The sequence below is a fragment of the Peromyscus eremicus genome, chromosome 20 (assembly GCF_949786415.1).
Source record: "Peromyscus eremicus chromosome 20, PerEre_H2_v1, whole genome shotgun sequence".
Classification (NCBI taxonomy): domain Eukaryota; kingdom Metazoa; phylum Chordata; class Mammalia; order Rodentia; family Cricetidae; genus Peromyscus; species Peromyscus eremicus.
The window spans coordinates 39,542,982-39,567,213 of record NC_081436.1 but is presented as its reverse complement, the minus strand read 5'-3'; positions in this window follow the sequence as shown (position 1 = coordinate 39,567,213).

Genomic DNA, 24,232 nt, shown 5'->3' with positions numbered 1-24,232 from the left:
TGATACTTGACAAATGAGAGCTGAAAGTTCCCTCTCTTGCTAAGCTGCCCTTGTCTGAGCTTCTGGCTGGAAAGAGACATTTTCTCTTGAGATTTGCTGTCTCTTTTCTACATGTATTTTCATTTGCAAGGTTGCTGGCTGCAAATGTGATTTATGAGAACAAGAAAAGAATAAGAGATGCCTTGGACCTTGCTGCTATGACATTCACTAAATGATTCCAGTCTCACACCAATCTTCCTTCTTTTCTCCACATCTCAGGGCTTGCTTCCTTAATTTAGATCTAATTTCCAAAGCTTTTTTGGATACTGATATGAAGGATTATGGAGACGTATTCTCTGTTTATTTCTGAAGGTACTCATATGGCCGTGTTAGAGAACAGGAGAAAATGTCACAGCATTAAATCAGGAAAGTTTACATTGTCTGCCAAGTGTGGATACTACTATACTTCACTGATCACAAGTGTGCAGGAAAAGTACTGAAATATTCAGCTTGCGATGGATATTGAGTTAATACAACAGAATAAGAAATAAAACACTTTCTCTATTTTCCAGTGTTTATTGAAGTAGGGTGATATTACAATAAATGTACAAAATAGAAGAAAACAGAAATGTTTTAGTCACTTAGACAAGTAAAGATCTCAATGGGGGGATGGGTGCCATAAAGCGTTCCATTCCAGGCAGTCTTTGAATGTCACATGTTCATAAACCTGTATCGTAATCTTCAGAGTCTCTGACATTTAGAATAGTACTGCTTTGATGCTGATGCTGAAGAAATCAGATATTTGAATAAAGATGGTAATGTGATCAGGAGAAACCTTACATGCAAGAAGGGTTGTTTGCTGTTTAGGGGAAGGATAAGAATAAACCGAAATTAACATCCATAATTATCTTAAAAGTGACTATGAATTTGTTCACTGTGTACACATTCTTTTCAGTAGAATTCAAAAGGGTGTGCTGCATTGCTCCTAAGAGCTCTTTGGAAGTCACCAGATACAGTTCAAGCTAAAATAACAGAGGGAGAAACAAGTTAATTACATAGCTACCAGCAAAATCACACACTTCTTTGCAATAATAATGTGGTAAATAAATACATGCTCACTCCATGGGAAATGGTGGCAATCATTGAGAGTGCATGTTCACACCACTGTATTGCTCACTGATAACTGTGCAATTAAACAATGGCAGTGTGCTAAAGTGAGTAGTTCTGTTGCTCTGGGTTTCTCATGCTATGTGAGATGCATGTGAAAGCCATGTGTGGAAAGTTCCAAGCAGGAATGTGTGAACATTTTTTGTTGTTGTTGTCAAATCTCAATCCCCAAACTTTCCCAGAATGAGGCTCCGACTTTTAGTAATGAAAATCTATTTTTAAGAAATTGCCACCATATAATTAATGACCAATGGACTGTTTGTTCATTAGATTCACAGAAATTAATACAAGTATTGTGAGACATGAGCAATCTGAAAGGAACAGGTCAATCTTAACAGCTTCATGTCTGTGCTTCATTCAGGAAGTTGTTCATCCAAATATCAAATAAGGGGCCTCAGGAGATGTCTCTGTAGGTGTGTGCATGAGGACTTGAATTTGAACCCCCAAGAAAAGCTGAGCATGGCCATAAATGCCTGTACTCCCAATACTTTAGGGCAGGTACAGTGGTTCCTAGAAGCTTTCTAGCCAGCCAGCCTAACCAAAAATGGTAAGCTTCTGGCTTCTTGGTTTGATGAGAGAGCTGTCACAAGGCAATAAGGCAGAAAGCTGTAGAGGAAGACGACCAGTATCTTTCTCTGGTCTCCACATGTGTGTGTGCGTGCACACACACACACATACACACACACACACACACACACACACACACACACACTCATTCTTAGATTAAAAACAAAACCAACAAATATCAGGTGATCATGTCCTTGCATACAGACCATAAGGGGTGTCACATCATTCAGGACTGGAGATACAGACAGTTGGGCATTGCTGGGCTTATTATGTGGATACTGAGATTTGAACTCTGGTCTTCACGATTGTACAACAAGTGCTCTTAACTGCTGAGCCTTCTCTCCAGCCCACTCCAGTCTTTGATTTTCAGTTTTCTCAACTATAAAAATTATGTAAAGGGTTTATTATGAGGCTAGAGTAAAATAATGTATGTGAGAAGACTTGTAAACCAAGTGAGCACCACACTCATAAGGAAGATTCTTATTAAGGTGCTGCTGTTTCAACAGAAGCAAATGAAGATGTATCTTCAAAGATGTCAACACTATCTCAGGGCCTCTCATCAGTAGCTGGGAAAAGAATGAAAGGGCCACTGTGATTCTTTCCCAGAAGCAGGGAGAGTGACCTAAGACAAACCATCATGGGTGATCTTCAGAGTCAAAAAAAAACAGTAATGAGCAAGTCCTAGACACAGTGGCTCATACCTAGAACCAAACCTCTATGAAGAATCTTCCAAAAACGTAACAGCACTGGACTTTTATGAGATTTCACAACTCTGTGACATACTTCAGCTGAAATAAGTTACTTTTTTTCATTTTACCTAACCTGTTTGTGGGGGAAAAATACACATCCAATGACAAGGCTAGAGAAAAAATATGAACAAAATCAATACAAAGTATAAAGAACCAAGAACTACAAAACAAGGATTTCTATATCTCTCCAGGTCTCTGATTTATACCATCAAATGTAACACATTGATCCCTGAGGTTATTTGCAATAGGGAAAATTCATCAGATGTTGAAGAGCACTTTCAAACAAGAAAAAAAAACTCAACAACTCGGTCTTTTTATTTACTACAATTATCCAACATGATAGAAACTTTTTTACTCAGTATGAATGGATTTTAAAGTTGGTTCATTAATTCAAAAAGTTTAAATGGGCAAATATTGTACTTTGCTTCAAAGTACATAAGTGGTTATGCAATTATCAATCCTTTAATTGAAGTTTCAGAGTTGCACATTTGGTTATGGATCAAGTGTTCGGAGTTTAACTATTTCTTGTGTGAAACAGACACAACTGACCCTGCCTAAAGGACTCACTGCAGTGAAGCAATCTCTTAACACCCAGGGGGGTGAATCTCAGTGCAGACCCTGGTTTCCACCTCCGATGTTTTCTTGGTCATTTGGTTTTCTCTTTCCAATGATTTCCCATATTGATTTTGTTAGCAAGCTGTCTTCATCAAGTCTTTTTACATTTTAGCTTAGACTTCACAGAGGCATCAGCTCTGTTTTTGCACTCATATTTCATTAGTCTGTGGAATAAAGGGATACTATTGTACGAAATATTACATGATGGATGGGTAGATACACGAGTAAAATTGTATGTAAATAAAACTAAAGCATGACTTAAATCCTGGCTCTAACTACAACATGGATGGAAGTACAGAGTGAAAAGAGACATTTTTAATGCCTAACTTCATCTTAATAGTTCTTTCCATTTCTACCACATTTCTGAAAAAAAAAAAAAAAGAGTTTGCTATAAGTGTATTGTTACCACCAAAAAAGGGGCTGTTCTCTCTTTCTGCCCCATCAAGGTGTATAACTTTGTCTATTTTCTCAGAGAGCAGTGTAATCCAACTTTGAGCTGTAAGAATGTATTGATTATATATGATAGGACATATTTCATATTGCAGCCTGCATCTTAAAACAGTTTTAGATTTACAAAAAAAAACAAAAAACAAAAAACAAAAAAAATCACAGTGCTACAGAGTTATCATTTGTCTCATAGTAGGGCTTCATTACCATCAATACTTGGTTGACTTTTTTATTTAATGTTAAAAGCATTTACTTGGACAAAAAATTATATCCCATTTTATAGAAGCTATTCAAATCTGAAATATATCTTTTGTAATGTTTTCACATCTCTCGTATTCCTCACTATCAATCTATGACTAAAAGTAGGTTCTATTAAGGATCTGCATGCATTTCTTTTCACTGGTAAGCATACTTTCCTTTAAATAGGCTATTTGCACTTGATTTAGAGTTTGGGAAATAACCCCACTCCCCTTCCCAATTCCTGGTATTCAAGTACGTTGATTCCATGGGAAGTCAGTCACGTGGATCAGACAAGGCTAATAAAAACAATCCTTACTGTAGCCCCAGTAACTAAGAAGTGATTGTAGGAGATCTTTACTAGCTTGTAGGATCCATCTAACTAGGAACAGAATCAAAGAGAAGTCAAAGGAAGGGGCAGAGAAATGAAAGCTAAAAGAAGCATGGAGAGACAGAGGATATTGGTGGAATGCTTCTCCTTTGCCAGGGGCACTTGCAGTTTTCAATTTCATCCTGGTGTTATCTTCAATGGAGTTCCCTTCTACCCTTAAAAGCAGTAATTGAGAAAGTTCCTCTATTGAAACTCTTGAGCTTGTCTCCGTGTAACCTCAGCTACTTTCCCAATACACAAACTGACAAGTACTGTCAGCAGAAGTAGACATCCTGAGCAGCATGCAAAATTTTGGATGCAAAATGTAGCAAGACATTTAAGAAACTGCAGGAAAAGCAATCAGGAGACAGAAGTGAACAAGGACAACATAAGACAGGAGAGGTAAGCAGGGTGACATGGACTTGTGCAGGACTCTGATCTTTATTTAAAAGACAATGTGGAACCTAGAACATCTTCCAGCCATAGGAGGATCCGGTGTACACATTTGTGTTGGAAAAGTCATCCTACACACAGAGAAAGAATGGAGGACAGATCTAAAGGCAGGAAGTTGACCCGGGAAGCAACAGTGGCATCTTCAGTTGGGGCCGTGGAAGAAGTGGGTGTGTTTGGCATGCATCCATATTACCTTGTACATGTCCAGCTTGGAGTCCTATTAAGAGAAATTTCCACATGATCTTGTTCTCCTTCCCTTATTCAAATCAAACTACTATGATCTAGAATACAACTTGTGCAAATAAGAATTTGTTCAATTAATGAATCTCAACAATTTGATAGCTGAGAACAATTGGAGAAGCAAGCTATCTCCAATTTCTCTAATAAAGTTTGTCTTGGTTGCCAAGTGTTATGTACTCACGGAGGTCAAACTCAACCATTGTACGTTTTATTGCCGTACTGTATTTGGCAACCTCAATTTACTTGAACAGAAGTCAAACTTTAAAGGTTTTGTATAGTTTAAATACAAAGTCTCCTCCCACAAGTATATGTGTTGAGTTTGGGGTCTTAGTAAGTAGAACTACTTTCTGAGGTGGTGAAAACTGGGAGGTGAAGCTGAGCTGCAGAAAAGAAGTCACTGGTGATGTGACTTTAGCTAGACCTGGTCACCCTCTACCTCTCTGATTCCTGTCTACCATAAAGGGAAGAGCCTCCTCCATAGACTCCCAATCCCATGATGTTTTGCTCAAATGAATAATGTGAATCCAGTACGGACTACATCCTCTAAGACCATGAACAATCTAAATCCTTCCCCGCTTTAAGATGTTCTAAACAGTATTGTGGTCACAGCTACAGAAGGTTAACTAACATACTTTTAAGCTACTTTCTTATGGAAAAGTTCTCTTACCCTCCTGCTCTCCAGACAATAGAAAATAAGTAAAGTATTCACTAATTTTGTTTATATTAGATAGAACTTGACTTTCCTTGTCTTTTGTGGTGCTATAATGCCTAGTGCACTGAAATAAAGGTTGACTTTGCACCTGAGCAATCATACTCATTGCTTCCTGTGCACTCCACAGAATCCTAGGCATTTTTTAATGGAAGTGGTTTTATAACCAATGAGCCATCCTTTTTAGAGGATTCATTGGATCATAATTAGCTTTTGTGCATGCACACGCACATGCTGGGGAGGAGAAAATATACCAGGTATACATGAGTAATTAGCTTTCTCCTAAACTAAAAATTTTGTTCAAGTTATAGTCTACACCTGAAATGATCTTTTTCCATTTTCATAACCTCCACACAGAGAAGTCATCAACCACCCACCCTGCTTTCTTTTTCCATGGGGGTTAGAGAATTTTAATTCTAACAGTAAAGGAAAAGTTGATAACTTTCTTCTATGTCTGGAAAAGGCACAGATGATGGAGATGGAGCCAGAAAAAAAGAGTTTAGTGGAGGCATTTTAGCTCAGGACATTTACATTGTGGTGGCTTTGGCCCTTAGTCTAAGAGTAGAAAATTTGCATTCAAGTAAGATAGTGAAGGAAGAGTTGACTACTGTGCTTAGCCAGTGAGAGAGATGTTCTTACAAAGGGACTCTTAATTCAGAAGCTCTTAGCTGGAGTTCTACTAGAACCACTTCCTAGCTGTGTGTTAAGACAGAATACTCTGATTTTCACATCTGAAAATTAGGGACGACAAATGTAGACAAATGTCTATAGTATACCAGACACCACGATACAGTCTTAATCTTCTGTATTCTATTTAGCCATTTTGAAGTACGTCATGTAGATTTTTACAAGATGAAGAAAACCAACTCAGAGTCATCAAACACCTTGCTGGGATCACAAAGCTAATGTATCTTGAATCCGGGACTCCAAGATGCCCTGAAATCAATCTGTTTTTACTTAGCAGATGATACTAATCTCAGCACATCCCTAACTTTCTTGGGAAGAGGAGGCACAGGCTGCTTCCACTCTGGGCTATTCTATAATCTGTCAGTCACAAGATGTCTATACTACTTGAAAAATAAGTCTAGTATTTCAACTGTACTGTGTTAATGAAAAGATAACTGAGGAATCCCCAAGACCTTAACTCAAGTTCTTACCAAAATGCTTCCTGTCTTTATTGCTTCGTTTTGTTTTTTTTACGAGCATTTCTGTATATGTCGTTGTGGTATGTGTGTCTATGAGTGTGTCTGTGCGTAAATCTGTAGCTGCAAGTGTCTGTGAGAGTGCAAGCATGAGTGTGAATATACTGTTATCTCTATGGATGTTTGAGTGTGTGTTGTGTGAATATGTGTGTATGAAAGTGTGTGTGTGTGTGTGTGTGTGTGTGTGTGTGTGTGTGAAGTGTGTATGGGTTGGAGGATGTTTGTTTCTGGGTATTGAACCCAAACACTTCCCCATGTTAGGCAGGCACTGTATCAATAAACTATAGCCACAGCCCCTGGATCCTAAAGTCTTTTTCTTGTTTTTTATCATGTGTCATGGAGACAATGTATCCTATGTCAATGTGATAGAAACTATGAGACTCCATGTTACAAATATTTTGCAACCTGGAAAACCTAATATATACTACAGTTATACTTAATTTATTCACATCACATTAGCTATACTTTTAAATCGTTGTGTGGTATCACTATGAAAACTAAATGGCTACTTTAGCCTCTATTTTTTGTTATTTATTTCCAAAAATTTCTTTCAAAAATCTGTACCTTTTAAATACTTCTGGTTGCCTAAGTAGAAAGCAATCCTACATCCCTCCATTCCTCCATCTAACAAGATCCCAGTTTCTGGCCAGGCAGCGCTGACATATACCTTTAATCCCAGCACTCAGGAGGCAGAGCCAGGAGGATCTCTGTGTGTTCAAGGCCAGCCTGGTCTGCAGAGCGAGATCCAGGACAGGCACCAAAACTGCACAGAGAAATTCTGCTTCGAAAAACCAAAAAGAAAGGAAAAAGAAAAAGAAAAGAAAAGAAAAAAAGATCCCAGTTTCCACGCGAGACCATCACCTTGCCTCAATTCTCCAGCAAAGACTTTGGCCAATGACTCCATGAGCCAGTCAGTCAATTTCCATTGAAACATCAGCATTCGTCTCTGTGGAGTAGAACAGCCCTTACCTCCCAGTACATCTCTCTCTTGTGTGGTATAAACTAAAGCATCATAGCACTGAACTTGTCAATGATAGCTGAGGATTTTCAAATGATGGGAGAGAACTCATCCACCATGGTCCAAAGAATGAACAAGAAAGAGGGTATTGTTCAGATCAAGTCAGCCTTAAATCATGACTTTATGCCAACTCTAGTTCTGTCTGCTACCATTAGCTGTGAGCTAACTCCTCTGAGGTTTTACTTTGTCGTTTGTAATCGTGATGATCATAATAGCATATTCCTCAGACTGTTGTGGTGAAACTTGAAATGGTTAATAGTTGTCACATGTCTAAAACAGGACTTAGAAAGTAGGAAATCATGAGTTAATGGTGGCTTTCTCTCATTTGATCAAAGAGGACTGGGAAGGGACTACACAAGGCAAGAGTCAAAAGTAAGATGCTGTTAAAATTTGGTAAGACTCCAAAACTTTGCTCATATTACTTAGTTCAATACAACACTCATGTCAAAGAAGAGGCTAAATTATTTCTTATTTTCTTATTGGTCTTGTGTGATTCATTTTACATTTTTATTTTCATATTAATTATTTTTCAAGAGCAAATAAGCTGAGACCAAAAGCAGAAACAACATAGTGTCCTCTCTTTGTGTGTGTGTGTGTGTGTGTGTGTGTGTGTGTGTGTGTGCACATGTGTTCAATGCAAATAGAAGGGAAGATTTGAGGAAAGGACAGCCATGGACCCCATTCCTTCAGTGAATGTCATCCTAACCTCATCATTCCCCTCCACATCTTTTTACAATGTGTACTCCTCAGTTCCTTGGTCTCACTCATGCAAGACTGTCTGATTTCAATGCAAACTGGATGGGGGAGAGTGTCTTTTGAAGTTAGAGGAGACTTCGTCCCGCCTTGCCATCTAGACGAATCTTGGAAACCCACAGCCCCAGCTGGCTCCTCTTCAACAACAGCGGTAGATAAGGAAGCAACACGTCTGACCCATCTGAACGCCATCCAAAAGGAAATCCTCTCCGAGCTGGCAGGAAACTCCAAATCTGCAGCTGGCAGGAGAACACAGGGAATAAAGTGGCAGCTATGTTTAAGGGCAGCAACTGAAACTCAGCAATCTGCAGCCAGCTCTGCCCCCAATACATATCTCCCTCTCTCTGGGCCTCAAGGTCCCCACCTGTAAAATGGGCTGCCAGAAATCATGAAGAATAAGAACCCTCTCAACATCCGGCAAGCTACCACCAGCAGAGACTCACAAGCACTTACTCTGGCCCTGCAGGATAAGGAAAGAAGGGAGGCCACTATAGACAAAAGAAACTCCTCGGGGAACTTTTTAAAACTTCCTCCAGTTTCCTGGCAAGACCAGCATCAGCTCCCAGTCCCAGTTTTTTCTTGTGTGAGCATCTGCTGTTTGCATTCCCAGGCAAGCAGTCATTCCCTGCTCTTGATCCCGCAACGCCCAGTCTACATGGCTCTGAGAGATACCAGGGCAACGCTGGTTCCTTGTCTATCCCCTCTGCTAGGCTGCAAGTCTTTTCCAAGCGACAAGATTCTAAGCTGAATGAGATGGCAATCCTACTCTAAAGAAGCACACTGGTTCAGGAGAATACAGACAGATTAAACAAAATCACTGAAGAAATTCAACATAGATGAGAACACAGGGCGGCGGCGGCGGGGGGGGGGGGGGGTGTAGAGAACAGAGGCGAGAGGTTTCATTTGAACAGGGAAAGAGGTCCAAGGAACCTTCACACAGGAAAGGGCCCTCAAAAGACAGGGCCATGCCTCATTAATCTGAATGTGCCATAGTCTCCCACAGCATCTGTCACACTGTACTCTGGAAATGCTCAAGGAATAAAACATATCGGCTCCCTGTTTTATTCTCTCTCTCTCTCTCTCTCTCTCTCTCTCTCTCTCTCTCTCTCTCTCTCTCTCTCCCATCTCTCCTGTAGTCTGCATATTCTTGAGCAACATGTTTAAGAACAGTGCTCATCACCCAATGTGGCCGATACCTTTGTTGGGCTATTAAGTGAATGAATGCCAGGTAGAGCTGAGCTGAAAGTTATGCACAGCCCCCTTCATCCCTTCATCTGCGCCAGACATACAAATAAGCTCAGGATGCTGCAAATCTATGCTGGCATTTAGCACATAAGACATGAATAGAGGGTGTCAACCATGTGGCTGCGATCAGCTCTAATTCAGACATTCATTAATTATTAAATACATTGTTTTTGCTCCACTGTCAGTAAGAGTTTAAATTTGTATCACATATTCGAAGACCGGTGTTCTGCTCTGCCCAGCATTAATTCACCAAAGGGTTCAACAAGACTTTTTTGACCACCTACTATGTATTGATAACTGGTATAAATACAGGGATATACCTATAGGCAGTCACGAAATCCCTCACCAGCTTTGATGGGGTAGATGAGTCTGTTGTGCCTATGGATGGATAAATCCCTTCTGTGGAGAGAGAACCCTGGCTGGTCAGGTCTTGAGTACTGAATGAGTACTGTGGCTCTCTGTACATAATAATAGGAGAGTTTCATTGGTTTTGCCTCTGTTGCTCTGTTATGTCGTTCTTTCCTCACCATACTTCTACCCCATCTCCCTCCTTGAGTTTCTCTTGCATTTCTTCAAGATTGCATAGGCCATCCATTACAGCAAGGCCTTTTTTTTTTTGGCTGTTAAGTTACTAGCAAGTATCCTGAGCTTGGCCATGAAGCAAGCTCAACAAATGTTTGCCAAGTGAGTGCATGGCACATAGGAGGACTAGATGATTGGATAAAAGCCTTTCCTCTTCAAAGAAACCTTCTCCAATCCCAAATCATGGATGAGGACCCCATAACCTCCATCAGGTCCAGACAAGACCAGTCCCTTCCTTTCACATCATCACAGTCTAGCTGAGAACCCCCTGAACAAAAGGCTACAGCACAGGGACATATAGAGGAAACTTCCTGGCAGTGAGCAGTGACTCAACACACAGAACTAGAGACAGAGAAAAACCTTGACTCTTCAGTAACTCACTGAAGAATGGCCTCCATCCAGCCTCCAATCATCCCTGTCCTGAAAAGCTTCTTCAAGCTGAAACCACCAGTAACTGGAACTGCAAAGTATGTAGAACTGACTGTCTAAAGAAGTCCAACCCAGTGGGGAAGAATTAGTTATAGGACTTATTGCTTATGACTCTTAAAACTAAAATTATATTCTGATTTTGTGCCCCCAAAAACCTGTGCATTCTCCACAAGTCAGCTGGCACAGGTTCAGTGATGGAAACCTTAGGATAACAAGCTCCATGGTAATAGTATCATCCAAGCACTGTAAAGTGTACACCAGGAGATATTGTGGGCCTTTCCCCTTGCTCTCTTATAGCATTCCTTACTAGAGCCAGTGATTCTCAGAAGGAACCCATGATGCTCTGTCTTCCACACCACCCATTCTTGCAAGCATTATGGAAGACATTGCTAGTGGTCCAGGTTTCCTGTCAGTTGCAACTGGACAAATGGCGTAGCATCTAATCAGGGCTGGTTTCCATGGGAACAAGTTGCTTAATCTCTTTTATTCCCTCTGATATTAAAGAGGAATAAATAATAACTACCTCCTCCCAAAATTGTAAAGAAAAATAATCTCCTTTTGCATACATGGGTCTCCATGGTGTTGTCAACAATTAATATTGATTATCAACTTGACAGAATCTAGAATCCCTTAGGAAATAAGTCTTTAGGAATGCCTGTGAGGGATGATCTTGATAAGTATGACTGAGGTGGGATGACCTACACTAAAAGTAGTCAGCATCATTCCCTAGTCTTGGGCCCTGGACTGTGTAAAAAGGAGAGAGCATACTGAGGACCAGTACTGATCACTCTTTGCTTCCTGAGGCTTGTTTATAGATACATATGTCCAGCTGTCACAAGTGCTGGCTACCATAACTCTTCACCATGATAGAGTATGAACTGTGAGCCAAAATAAGCCCTTTTTTGCCTTAAATAGCATTTATAGAATAATATAGACATATATAGAGCCATAAAGGCAGTGGCTATCTATCAATAGAGACTGTTCATTTTGCCAGGGGCAGGAATAAGATGAGCCTAGTATGAGACAAGGCTTTGTACTTTGAAGATGTGCTAAGGAGTAGGCCAGGAATATTACATGTGTTATTATATTTAACATTCACCAAAAACTAGAACTAAGTGTCATTACCACCTCCATATGCAGGGATCATGAGGAAGATGCTTGCATCCAGTGACTAAGTAAATAATGAGTCTTAGATATAAATCCAAATGGCCTAATTTCAAAGCTAGTGCTCATATCCGAGATTCTGGGCTAGGGTTCAGAGAAAAACCTCACAATGTGTAAACAAGAGAATATTCTAGATTAGAGGAAACTTGGGGGTGGTTCTCGCCAACATTCTAATTTTTCAGATGAGGAATTTTTTAAAATTGTAAGTTCCTTGAGGCTTATGCTGTTTTCAGTAAGTAACTTTGTAAAGAATGAGTTTATCTAAGTCCTCTGCAATCATAATAACAAGACCACCAAAGGCTGTATCACACTTGACATGTGATAGCTGATCAAGCAATATTTTCTTTGTGTGTGTGTAGATAAGCAAACACATGCTGTGTGTGTGTGTGTGTGTGTGTGTGTGTGTGTGTGTGTGTGTGTGTGTGTGTGTGGTGGGGAGGGAGTTGTAGGCCAGAAGTCACTATTAGGTAACTTCTTCAATAACTCTCCAATTTTTTTGAGCCAGAGTTTCACTAAGCCTAAAGCTGTCCAACGCAACTAGACTTGGTAAGCACCAAGCCTCAGAAATCCTCCTGCCTCTGTCTTCTCAGGACTGAGGGGACAGGGGCTTGCCTCCATTCCTGGGTTTTCCATAGGTGAGGAGGTCTGAACTCAGTACCTCACGCTTGTGTGGTGAGTTTACCAAATGAGCTATCTTCCCAGCCCCATAATACTTTCTTACAGAATGACAACATGGTTTGAAACGTGAAGACTTACTCGAGATTTACATTTCCTCGCCCAAATGGAGTCCTTCCTGTGGGTCACCCCTTTGTCTGTAAAAGGCAGGCAGGATCTCCGTGCTGCATTAAGATGCTGAAATGGAAGATTATATAAACACATGGAACTACATTCTGACAATGCAGACCTTTTCTTTTTCTTTCTTTCTTTCTTTTTTTCTTACTACAGACCTTATGGGAATTCTGGTGGCACAAGAAAAGAAAAGCTTGCTAGAACTAAAACAATGAAGATAGAACAAATGAAAATGTTTCCACTGATGCCAGACTGGAGGGTCCCGGAGGGAAATGACCATGTTTGGATGGATGGCTTCGGTATCGGCAACGCTGAGTAGTTCCTGCTGATTGTGTGCCCTTAGAGAGTAAAAGGCAGCTCACCAAGAGTGTTTAATGTAACGGAAAGGACTGTGGAGACTGAGGTAGCAGGGAAGATGTAGGGTAAAAAATTGTAAACTCTGTTCTGCAAAGAAACAAAAGGTACACAGAGAAAAAAAATAAACACGACACCGGGAAGGAAATAAGGAAAACACAGAACGGCTTCCCTCTGGATACTAGAATGAGATCTTTATTATTGGTCTGCCCCCATTCAGTATTTGTCTACAATCTCCAAATTCTCTACAGTGATCGATTGTGAGCTGATAATGGGGGAGGGGTGCTAAAGCTACACAGAGCCTGATTAAAAAAAAAACAAAAACAAAACAAACAACAGATCCAGACAGAACGAGGAGTGTCTCAGCGTGTGAGCAAATTGAATTTGAGCATGTAGCTGTGAGCTACTCTACTCCACACCATTAAGAAGAAAGCTTAGCTCCGGGGCGTACTACATAGCCATATTATGAACTTAGGCTTGCCTTCTCCAGCCTCCCAGAAACACAGCACATCTGAGGAAGTCTCATACGCTCCATCAGCACAGGCTTTTGCAGGGATCATTGCCAGCAGAGAGGCTGTCGGGGATGTTGCAAGGCAGCCATGAGCAGCAGGTGCACAGCATCAGCAACCTCTTGCTGTGGTTGTCGATCCAGGGACACGGAACTAAAAAGGGAGGAGCACACCTTGAAGCACCCTGTGTTCCCACTTTGTCTCCATTCCCAGCCCCTTCAGTGTACTGCAGATTATAAGCAAGTGTGATTCCAAAATTCTCAACATATTTCTTATGGGATAGAAGATAAGAAGGGGTCATATAGATGAATGAGAAGGGGAATGGAGATACACAAATACGTTCTGCCAGGGAATTTGCAGGGATCCTATGGGACACTGAATTGTCACAAGACCTGGTTAGTTTCCCCACAAAATACTCACCTTTGCAGTGAAGGTCTGAACACATTTGCTCTGTCGCCTCTGTGTGACCTGCTCTGATTTATGTTTCTGTCAAAATCTATTACTATGAGTTAATGCCACATTTTGTAGCCTAAAACATTTCAACAAAAAGCAGCTATTCTCAGGACTGAAGGAACACCCACTGTCAGAGGGAATAGCATTGGACAGGGGTGTGGCCCTCCACCTTTCTGTCACCTTACCCAAATAGAATGCGACAGCTCTTCTAATGCCAGCTCTTCTTTTCAGAGAGCCCTTAAAATACAGTTTCTACTCCTCTGTCTCCATGGTCATCACCAAGCACAAGGTCCACATCTTTCCTACCTACTGCTTGCATGGCCTGAATCCACCCTTAACCCTGGTTTCCTCCACAGGTAACGAGAGGAAGCCTGCCAAATCTGAAAGATCATCATGCCCCACTCTATCTAAAGCAGTGGTCCTCAGCCTTTCTAATGCCAAGACCCTTTAGCATAGTTCCCCATGCTGTGGTGACGCCCAACCATAAAATTATTTTCCTTGCTATTCCTAACTGTAATTTTGCTGCTGTTATGAACTGTCATGGAAATACCTGAGTTTTCAGACGGTCTTAGGCGACCCCTGTGAAAGGGTCATTAGATCCCCCCAAAGGGGTCTCTCAATCCACAGGTTGAGAGCCACTGGAAAGTAACTCAGTAGTTTTCCGTCAGTCACAGAATAAAATCCGTACTCTGCATGCAAAAGGCCTGACTGAGCCCTTCCCACACTGCTTGTCTCCTTTGCTGGGTTTCATACTGTTTGCAAACCTGCCTAGCCAGTTCCCACATTTGCATTGGCGGTTGTCTTTGCCAACAGCAGCTCCTTTTCCCATCTCTCATCCTTCCTTACTTGGCGTTTCCTTGCTTTTCAGCTCTTAGCCATAAATACACGTTTCCTGATCCCCAAGTTTATTTCTCTGTTATTACACAAAGTGCTAACTTTTAGGTATATTGTTCTTTATGTTCTGTCTCCCTCCATAAAACAAAACACAAGAGACCCATAGATCCTGCCAACTTCATTTAAAGCTGTCCTAGGACCTAGGACTCTGAGCAGCAACGTCAATCAAACTTTCTTCAATGTATCTTGAAATGAATGAGCAAACTCAAGTTTAAATAGAACCAAAAAACAAACAAACAAACAAACAAACAAAAAAAAAAAAAAACTGTTCTTCAGTGCAGACCCTAGCTGCTGCTGGCCCATGGGGACCCAGACATGGCCCCAGCCACAGCTTGACCTGTACGACATCCTGGCTCCATTGACAGTACATGAGATTCCTGTTGCCATAGAGGGTCATGCAGTTGCCAGGGATCTGGGCCATCACCTGAGGCCATGTTGGTGTTCAAGAGCCACACAGCCACTGAGTCCATCCCGATCTGAGTGACATGCACTGTCAACCAGGGCCAGGGTGACATCCTGGCCTGGGTTGCTGACATGGATCATGTCTGGGTCTGTGGTGCAGCTACAGTCAGGGTCTGTGTTGATATCCATGGCCCAGGGATACCAAGAGCCGCTCAGATGACTGGGATCTGGTCCTCCACCTAGGTCCATGTTAGTGTTTAAGGGCTGTGCAGCAGCCAGGGCCCTACAGATCTGAGTGGCCTGTACTGCCACCTGGGGCCATGGTGTTGTCTGGGCCTGGTTTGCAACATTGCCCTGTTGGTGTCAAGGATGGAAAAGTAGCAGGCTGATCAACCCAGCTACCACCCAGGCCCAGAACTAGGGCTAGAGTTGGCCCACCCAACATCCACTTCATCTATGAACTGCTGGAGCATGTGAAGGGGCTGGACCTGAACATCCAAAGCTGCAGGATCTCCACTACACAAGACAACAGTGTATCCAAGAGGAGTCCCAATGACGGCCCAGTATCAAGGGTGTAGTAGAAGCCAGAGGCCTCAAACCAGACCAATGACTCATTATAATGAACACTCACAAGTAAAGATCTATGGACTGAAGGGTATACTGTGTGACTCACTGTGTCATACTACAGCCTCCACACCGAGACTTGTATGTGTGTTAGTTTGATTATTTTTGTTTATTTTTGTTGTTGTTGTTGCTGTTTTTGTCTTTCTTTTGAATTTTGGCTTGTTTTGTGGAGGAGGTTGCAAGGGCAGAGGACAGATATGAAGGCAAGGGGAGATGAATGGGATCTGAATGCATGATGTGAATCCCACAAAGAATCAATTTTAAAAATTACTGTTCTTTAACAGTTTTCTCAGCTCAGTTCCCCATCCCCCCAAATCATCAAAAAGTGAAGAGAAACTTCTTCAAGCTGTAACTTAGTCTCATTGCCAACTGTGTGACTCTGGATAAGCCTATCAGATTCCCTGCCCTCTTTTTCAAAAGTGGAAGAGACAAGAGAAAATAAAAACAGCTACCTCAAAGGGCTATGGTGCTGACTTGATGAGTGAATATGTATTGAGTTATTTGAGTTATATCTGGCACATACGAGAAATCTTGTAGACATAGCAGACCTTATCATCACTGCAGTTCTATTATCACATCGGTTGCATTGGGAAATAGTTCTAGAATCTACCACTGGGGTGGGACATCATCAGCACTGCAGTGAGGGTGTTGGAATGCAAGCAGACAAATGAAACCAACCATCTCACAACCAAGTGATAATGAGACTGGTCCATGGAAGGAACGCTGTAATCAAAGGTGAACTGGAGGATTTACAGTGAAGAATGGGAGAGGAATTGAATAGTGTTCAATTGTTGTTTAAAATATTAGAGGCAAGAGTCCTCCTAGACAATGTGAGGAGTCAGACCTAGTCAATTACAGTAACAGCGATCAGTGAGTGGGCCATGAAAGGCCTAGCTGTTGTTACTATATTGCTCACAGCTAGGACCCTGCCACAAGGAACTTGGGATTCAAGCAGGGAAAAGAAGTGACAAAAATCAACAGCAGTGTTCAGTGCTGCCCTAAAAATACAACCTGAGGAGTGGTGGGGGAGACACACACAAGAGTCCTCCACTCATATAGAAGTCTAGAAGCATCATAGAAATAGTGGCAGCCTCCCACTCATTAATGCATGACCTTGCAATATGCTCTGAAATGTTGTGACAACTCTTGTGTACCACCGTGCTCTGCCTCATGGATTTTCCATCTCTTTCCAGTGCCTCCCTTTAAAGATTCTAACTTGAGACAGCATCCAATATTTGATATGCCTTTCTCTTTCTCCTTAGTCAGCCAGCCAGGAAGATATTGTTGGCCCCTTATAAACATCCTTGGTCCTTAAGAAAAAAAAAGTGTCTGTTTCTATAGTAAGAGCTCTCCAACATTCTTTTTGTTAATGAAAATGTGTTCTTCTATGCTATAAAGACAAAGAGATTGTATGGGGAACCTTTTGCCCTTTACTTATCATCTCACATGTAAGCATCTCATAGTAGACAAAAAAGAAATACTGAGACCCTAGGAGCACAGTGGGAGGACCACCATAAATACGTAAAGGTAAAAAGAAATTTATGGTGCAGCAATAATGAGACCAGGTACCTTAAGAACGCCATTTCCCACTTCAGAACTGCTGAGGGACGCCACTACCAATTCTACTAAGCATTTGCTCTTGAATCAGACATTTGTCACTGTGATATCTCCTGCATGAAATCAGCCAGCCTTAAAACTGCTCTCATGTTAAACCCAAGTGAATCAAGAGGAGGACATGTTCTAGAGAGGACTTTGGGAAAGTGTGGACCCAGACCTTGAGCTTAAATGTTGATGTAAGGGGGTAGGAACTGTACTCTCTAGAAATACCAATTATTTTATCAAACAAGCCTTAACTTAACAAACTAAGTATCTTTATCCTTTCTGTTTATTAGAGGACATGAAAGTCCACTGTGGATAACAGGTTAAGATGTCATCTGCAGCCATGAGACATCATGAATGATCAAGACATTGTTGGGAAAAGACATGAAAAGAAGCCAAAACATCCAGAATTCTTTGAAAGGTCCTTAATTTCAGAAATATTTGTAAGTGCATAGCTGGGAAAGAAGCACCCTTTGGGTGCTGAATTATTAGAGCACCATGAAGACCCACTTAATATAAAGAATCTGCTCTTGAAGGCTGCTGGTGCTTACAATCAGTTAAGTGAGTCTTTGCTGTGAGAAATGACTATATCCTTGGACTGTTTGAATGAGACACCACTGGCATCCTCATTGCTGTGACAAATCAGAAACCTCTCAGTCACTATCAGAAGTACTCAGAGCCAAAGCTCTCATCTTCAAAAGGAGATGATTCAAATGAGTTAATGATGAGCTGAGTCTCAGAGAGATGGTGGTCTTCAGCTCTGTGTTGGGAGATTCTTTCTATACATTCATCTACTTATCTTACAGATGCTGAGCTTGCAAGAGGCCAGGACAGGCCATGGGCTCTTGAAATCCTGTTGACGATAAACAAAGGGCTTCCCTTGAAAGTAGAAGTGGAGATATAGGAAGAGATGTGGAAAACACTTTAATGAGGAAATAGGCAAGATATGAGACTGATTGAACTATGGAGAGAAAAAGATTCTAGAATATCCAGTTTAAATTATAATTAACAACATCAGCCTCTTTGACAAATCATCTAAATATCTTAGCAACTTGAAGTTTGATTCCTTACCCATGTCAGTCGAATCAGGTGTTTGGCCAGAGGATTTCAATAGGATGAGTGACTTGGGTGGTTGTGGTATCCCCATGCTTTACATAAGGACTTAGTAAAATACTGCCTATGAGTCAAACCCAGACACAATCTGCTTTTGTAAATACATATATATATACATATACATATATATATACATATACATATATATATATTGGGATGTGGTATGTGTTGGATTATTGTCACATCATCTTGGTGGTATCTAACTACAACAGAGACTGCATCATCCACAAGACCTGAAACACTCCTGGATGAGCTACTAAAGGAGTTTGGTGCCAATGCTCCATAGTCTCTGTTTTTCCTGCAGCCTCATGTTGGGTTCTGTTTCTAGCAACCAATGAGTTGTAAGAGAAAGTATGAATACTCACAAAAAAAAGGGGGTTCTAATAGGCAAGGAAAGAAATGTTACATATCTTCCCTGTGGCCATTTCCTTTCCTCTGGCTAGAATTCAAATAACATGGCCAGCTTTGCTTCAGAAAGGCTGGCAAACATAAAGAAACTAGTGGCCAACGAAAATACCTACCTCCATCCCATGTCCATTACTCTAGGCAGACTTACTTCCCTTTGATGATTATCATCCAGTGGTTCTCTTAGAATAGAAAGCCCACATGTTCCTGCAAAATGCTGTAAACAATCATATGTCACTGAGCCGCATTAATGACCAATATAAACCCCTGAGCCCTGTGTTTAAACAAAGGCATTATGTAGTTGGTAATCACAGAATAAACATGATCCCAGTTAATAAATTTTCTCAGAGCTATATGCTTTTTATTCATTGAAGTGAGATCAGTTAAGTTTTTTTTTTTAAGACTGCAAGTGGAAATGCAGTTAAAGTTGATGAAACAGACTGTGTTCCTTACACTCAGTGTCATATCAAGCAGAAAGGAAAATAAAGACATACCGGATACCTGCAGGGGCTTCATGCTATGTATAAGATACATAAATACTGAGATAACAAAAGAAGCATTATGTCTAAGTTCAAAAAAGATGAAGTTTTATCTTTCCGTCAGCTCAAAGGGAAAAAAAAAATATCCCCAAAGGACTACACTAGTTGGAATCTGGAAGGGAGAGGGGAAGCCATTACAATTTGTAACTCTTTTAAACAAAAATTAAACAGTAAAAGTTGAACAAATACAAAAAAACACTTTGCTACCTACAAGTTTTCTCATTATCTGATCCTTTAATATTCAACAAAATCCTGTGAATTTGGGATCATCAGGAATAAGCCAGTTTCACAAGACCCACCATGAGACGTCGTGACCTGGGACACTGCGGGAGAGGGACAATGAGTCTGAGATAAAGGTCAGGCCTTTCTTTCCTCTTTCTTCCTCTCTCCCTTCCCTTTCCTAATTTCTAATCCAAGGCTCTTGGTTCTCCCACGTTGTCACTGAAAATGAGAGTGCCCTTCAGGAGACACACTGAAATAGCCACAGAGAGCTCCTGGTATGCTCCAAAAGCAAACCGAAGACAGGAAAACCCTTTCCTCACACAGACACTGAAATTTCCGCTGGCTTGGTGATGGCTCCTCCAGGGCTGTGGGAAAACAAGGAAGCCGCACATTGAACAATCTTCCTGAGGTTACTCCATCAGCTCTCAGGTGAAAAGACGCTTTGGAGTTACAACACAGCCACACCAACAGGTAGAGGAAGCAGCCTTGGGAACACTGTTGGCTCCACCAAGCTTAAGAAATGAATTAGACACAGAAGAGCTGATCAAGAAAACAACAGTTCTTTGTGGGCAGCCCTAGAGAGTGCTAGCTCCTCTCTGGGGTCACATTCCCTGATACCTACAGTCTATGTCATTAGTCATTGTGACTCTTGGACAGATGGAACAGTCAGCCAGCTCCTGAAGGACAGACGACCCTGGGCATATGATACACATATGGACACAGTATTCTGCCTACTCTAGCAGTAGGCTCCTGCAGGAGCTAGGACGTATGGCGGAGTACACATTTGCTATGCCTCATAGGAGCCAAACATTTCTAAAAGGTGAAGGAAGGACAGCTGTCACAGCACGTTTGGCAAGGGGATTTCCTTTCGGGTGACAAGGCCCCTAATGGAAGTGGGGAAGCAAATGAGGTCCAATTTGCCTTGGCTCTAATGGATTATGTCCACACCCCTAACACGACATATCTGTGCCTGGTTCCTAGTCACTGAAACAAACTTTCCACATCCACCCCTCTTCCTTATATCCCACTAATAGGAGACTGTCAGTCTGCCATTCACCATGTGTCTGGGCTTGTTCATGATTCCAGCTTCTGCCTTTTGGTGTGCCTCATACCCTTCTGCCCCCCATTCCACCCGACACTCTCCCATCCATCCATCTTCATGTTCAATTGCTAATGCCATTCTGTGACAATTTCCCCGCGTGTCAGGAGGCTGCATCCATTCCTTTGCAGCTGTAACACTCTGTATATGTTATTGTTGAGCACACATCACATTCTGTTGAAGTAATCTGTTTTTGTTACCCCAACTGGTCTTGGAAGTTGAGTGGACAGGAAACACACCTAATTCTTCTCCTTCCTCTGCAGGCAACTATTCCAGTGACTGAAAGGGGGCAAACATTTAACAGATGCTTTTGGAGTTGCTAAATCTCAGCTGTAAATCTGAATTACAAGGAAAGAGGAAATAGAAGAAACCTAGAATGGTAGCCCAAGTATCTTCAAGCCATTACTGTGTGCCCTTTGGACCCTAGACATCTAAAAACCATTGGGATGTTTTTGCTTTCTTATTTAGAAAGTGGACAGACTTAGATACACATAAATAAAGTCATGATTAAATAATAGAAAACTTGGAGCTTAGAATATTGTTCAGTTACAGAATATTCACATAGTACATGTGGGACCCTAAATTTATTTCCCAACCACTAGCCTCCCTAAGACCCCTAATTTTTGTAACTATGTCAATAGTGAATCAACGAGAGCCTGAAAGAAATTTGTACTATATACTGATCCAATGCTGCATAGTGATAAGTCAAGAAAAAGAAAAGACGCTAGTAGCTAATGGATGAGAGAAGGTCCTTGGGTTCTCAGTCAGTGCACTAAGCATGAAATTCGGACTTATTGCTAAACCGTCGTCTGTTCCCAGAATGATAAAGAACATAAAAGCAAAAGGGCAGAAATCACTGAATGAAATGGTAATCTCTCTAGCTTGCTTTAAGGATCCTGACGGTGGTGTTTGTATTTATAAAAGTTTGCATAGCTTACTCTAAAGTCCAGCACCTCTATAGGGACTTCCCTGTGGTAGGTTTTCTCTTCTCAGACTAGCATTGCCAACTTGGGGTGAGCAAGTGCTCTGTCTGCCTTAGTTAATACCAGTAACTGTGGTGGTGATGGTGTGAGAAATGTGGGCAGCCACGTTATGGAAATGTACATTTCCTGAAAGAGGAATGGAAGCTTTATCCTGGCCAGAGATTTAACCTGTGGCCCATTAATCTTCAAAGCCCACCTGGAAGTGACGTGCTACCTTTAATCCAAAAAATATTTGATGAGCTCTTCTGTGTACTGCAATGGGGCAATACAATCATGAGCATGATCACCAGTCTCATGCCAATCATGACGGTTGGTGGGATAAGACAGAAAAAGATGCACATAAATAAGTAACAACTGTTTTTGATGGTAAATTTTCTAAGGGTGTATGTATAACCAAAAAGCGACTGAAGGGCAACTTTATGAGCAGAGAAGTTATTCTTAATCTAAGTCTACCAATGAGGCAACAGAGGCTCAGGGAAGTTAAGTAGCTTCAGATCATATAGCCACACACTGAGAGGGCCAGGTTTAGACTGAAGCCTGCTTAAACAGAAAGCGTGAAACAGCCACATAGTAGAACAGAGCCAAAAATAAGCATATTGTACCCTAAGCCTTTGTTTATTAGCTTCTTAAGAACAGACAAAAGCCAGCATTTGGCTGAAAAGGTTATAGAAATTTTCACATGGCTAGAAAGACTTGAGCTGATCTAGAGGTGTGATTAAGACTCAGAGAGGTAGGGAGGAAGAAGGGAGATGCAAGTAGGAAAAAAAACCCTGTAGTTTCAGTGGGCTTAAGTGGCAAGGATTAGGGAAGACATTTTCAGTGTCATATTTGAGGAATTCTTAACATTTTTAAATGAACAGATATAAAAGTAAATGTTCAAAGTTTTATTGTAAACGAGAAAACTGAGAATCAAGGTGATTAAGTGTGCACTTGAGGTGACACAGTTGGTAACGGATGACAAAGAACATTAGGCATGGCTGCAGAGCTATCATGCTACATGCAATAAAGTCTAACAAGGCTAGACACTGATAGTGGAGACTAGTGAGAAGTGTGATTGAATGGGGTAGAAAGTGCATGAAAGTTTAAAAAAATATATATACCAAAGAAGATGCAGAGAGTATTAGAATTGTTGTAGGAGACAATGAAGCTGTAGAAGGTTCATAAGCAGGAAAACAAAACTCAGAGACAAAACTGAAGCCATCTCTGTCCTTATTCTTCTCGTCTTCAACTCATCCTCTCAAGTCTGGCTCCCCAAGCACGTGCTCTACGCTACAGTAGAACTAACTGTTGGCATCTCTTCTCTGCCACACTGGCTGTTCAATAACACAAATGATGTCATTTGAATCTCTATATCCTCTTGTCACTTGTCACAAGACCAGGCACAGAGGGCCCAGTTATAGCTGGAAAGAAAATGGCAATCATCAGACAGATTCTGACCCACCCAGAACATGGTGGAAATGATGTCACCAAAGCAACAATCTCTGTGCGAGATTAAAAGAGGAGACCATGCAGGGTGACCTGAGTCAGCAGAGCCAGTGAGAGCAGAACTTGATTCTACCAGAGGGAAAGTGAGGCCCAGCATGTTTACAGGGGGGAAGAACACTCAACTCTGGGGGGGGGGGTGATGGGAAGACATTGATCAGGTGACCAAGTACTGAATTCCTTCTATAGAATTTACATAGAAAAAGAAGACACAGGGTGTTTGGGTAGGTACTTGTAATCCTAACAGTGAACAGGTAAAAGCAGGTGGATCTATTGGGCATACTGGTCATCCAGTGTCACCTAAACAGCAAGTTCCAGGTCAATGAGGGACCCCGTCTCATAAAACAAGATGGACAGCACCTGAGGAATGATATGTGAAGGTATCCTGTGATGTCCACATGCATGTATACACACATTATGCACACACAGAAAGGGTAGGGAGAGAGAAAGAGAACATAGGCCGGGATATCAGGAAAGAAATCAAGAATGATGTAGAATACAGCATGAAAACAGATTTGGGGCAATGGTCTCAAAATTAAGAATAATCAATAATGAGATTCCAAGGGATTTCTCTCTCTTTTTCTGTCTCTCTGTCTCTATCTCTGTCTCTGTCTCTCTCTCTGTGTGTCTCTCTCTATGTGTCTCTCTCTCCGTGTGTGTGTGTGTGTGTGTGTGTGTGTGTGTGTGTGTGTGTGTGTGTACATGTTTGTATGTAAAAGAAGTCAGATGTCAGGAGTCAATAGTAGATGTCTTTCTCTATCATTTTCCATTTCCTTTTTTGAGACAGGTCTTTTCCTGAACCTGGAGTTCACCAGTTTGGCTAAGCTGGCTGGTCAGAA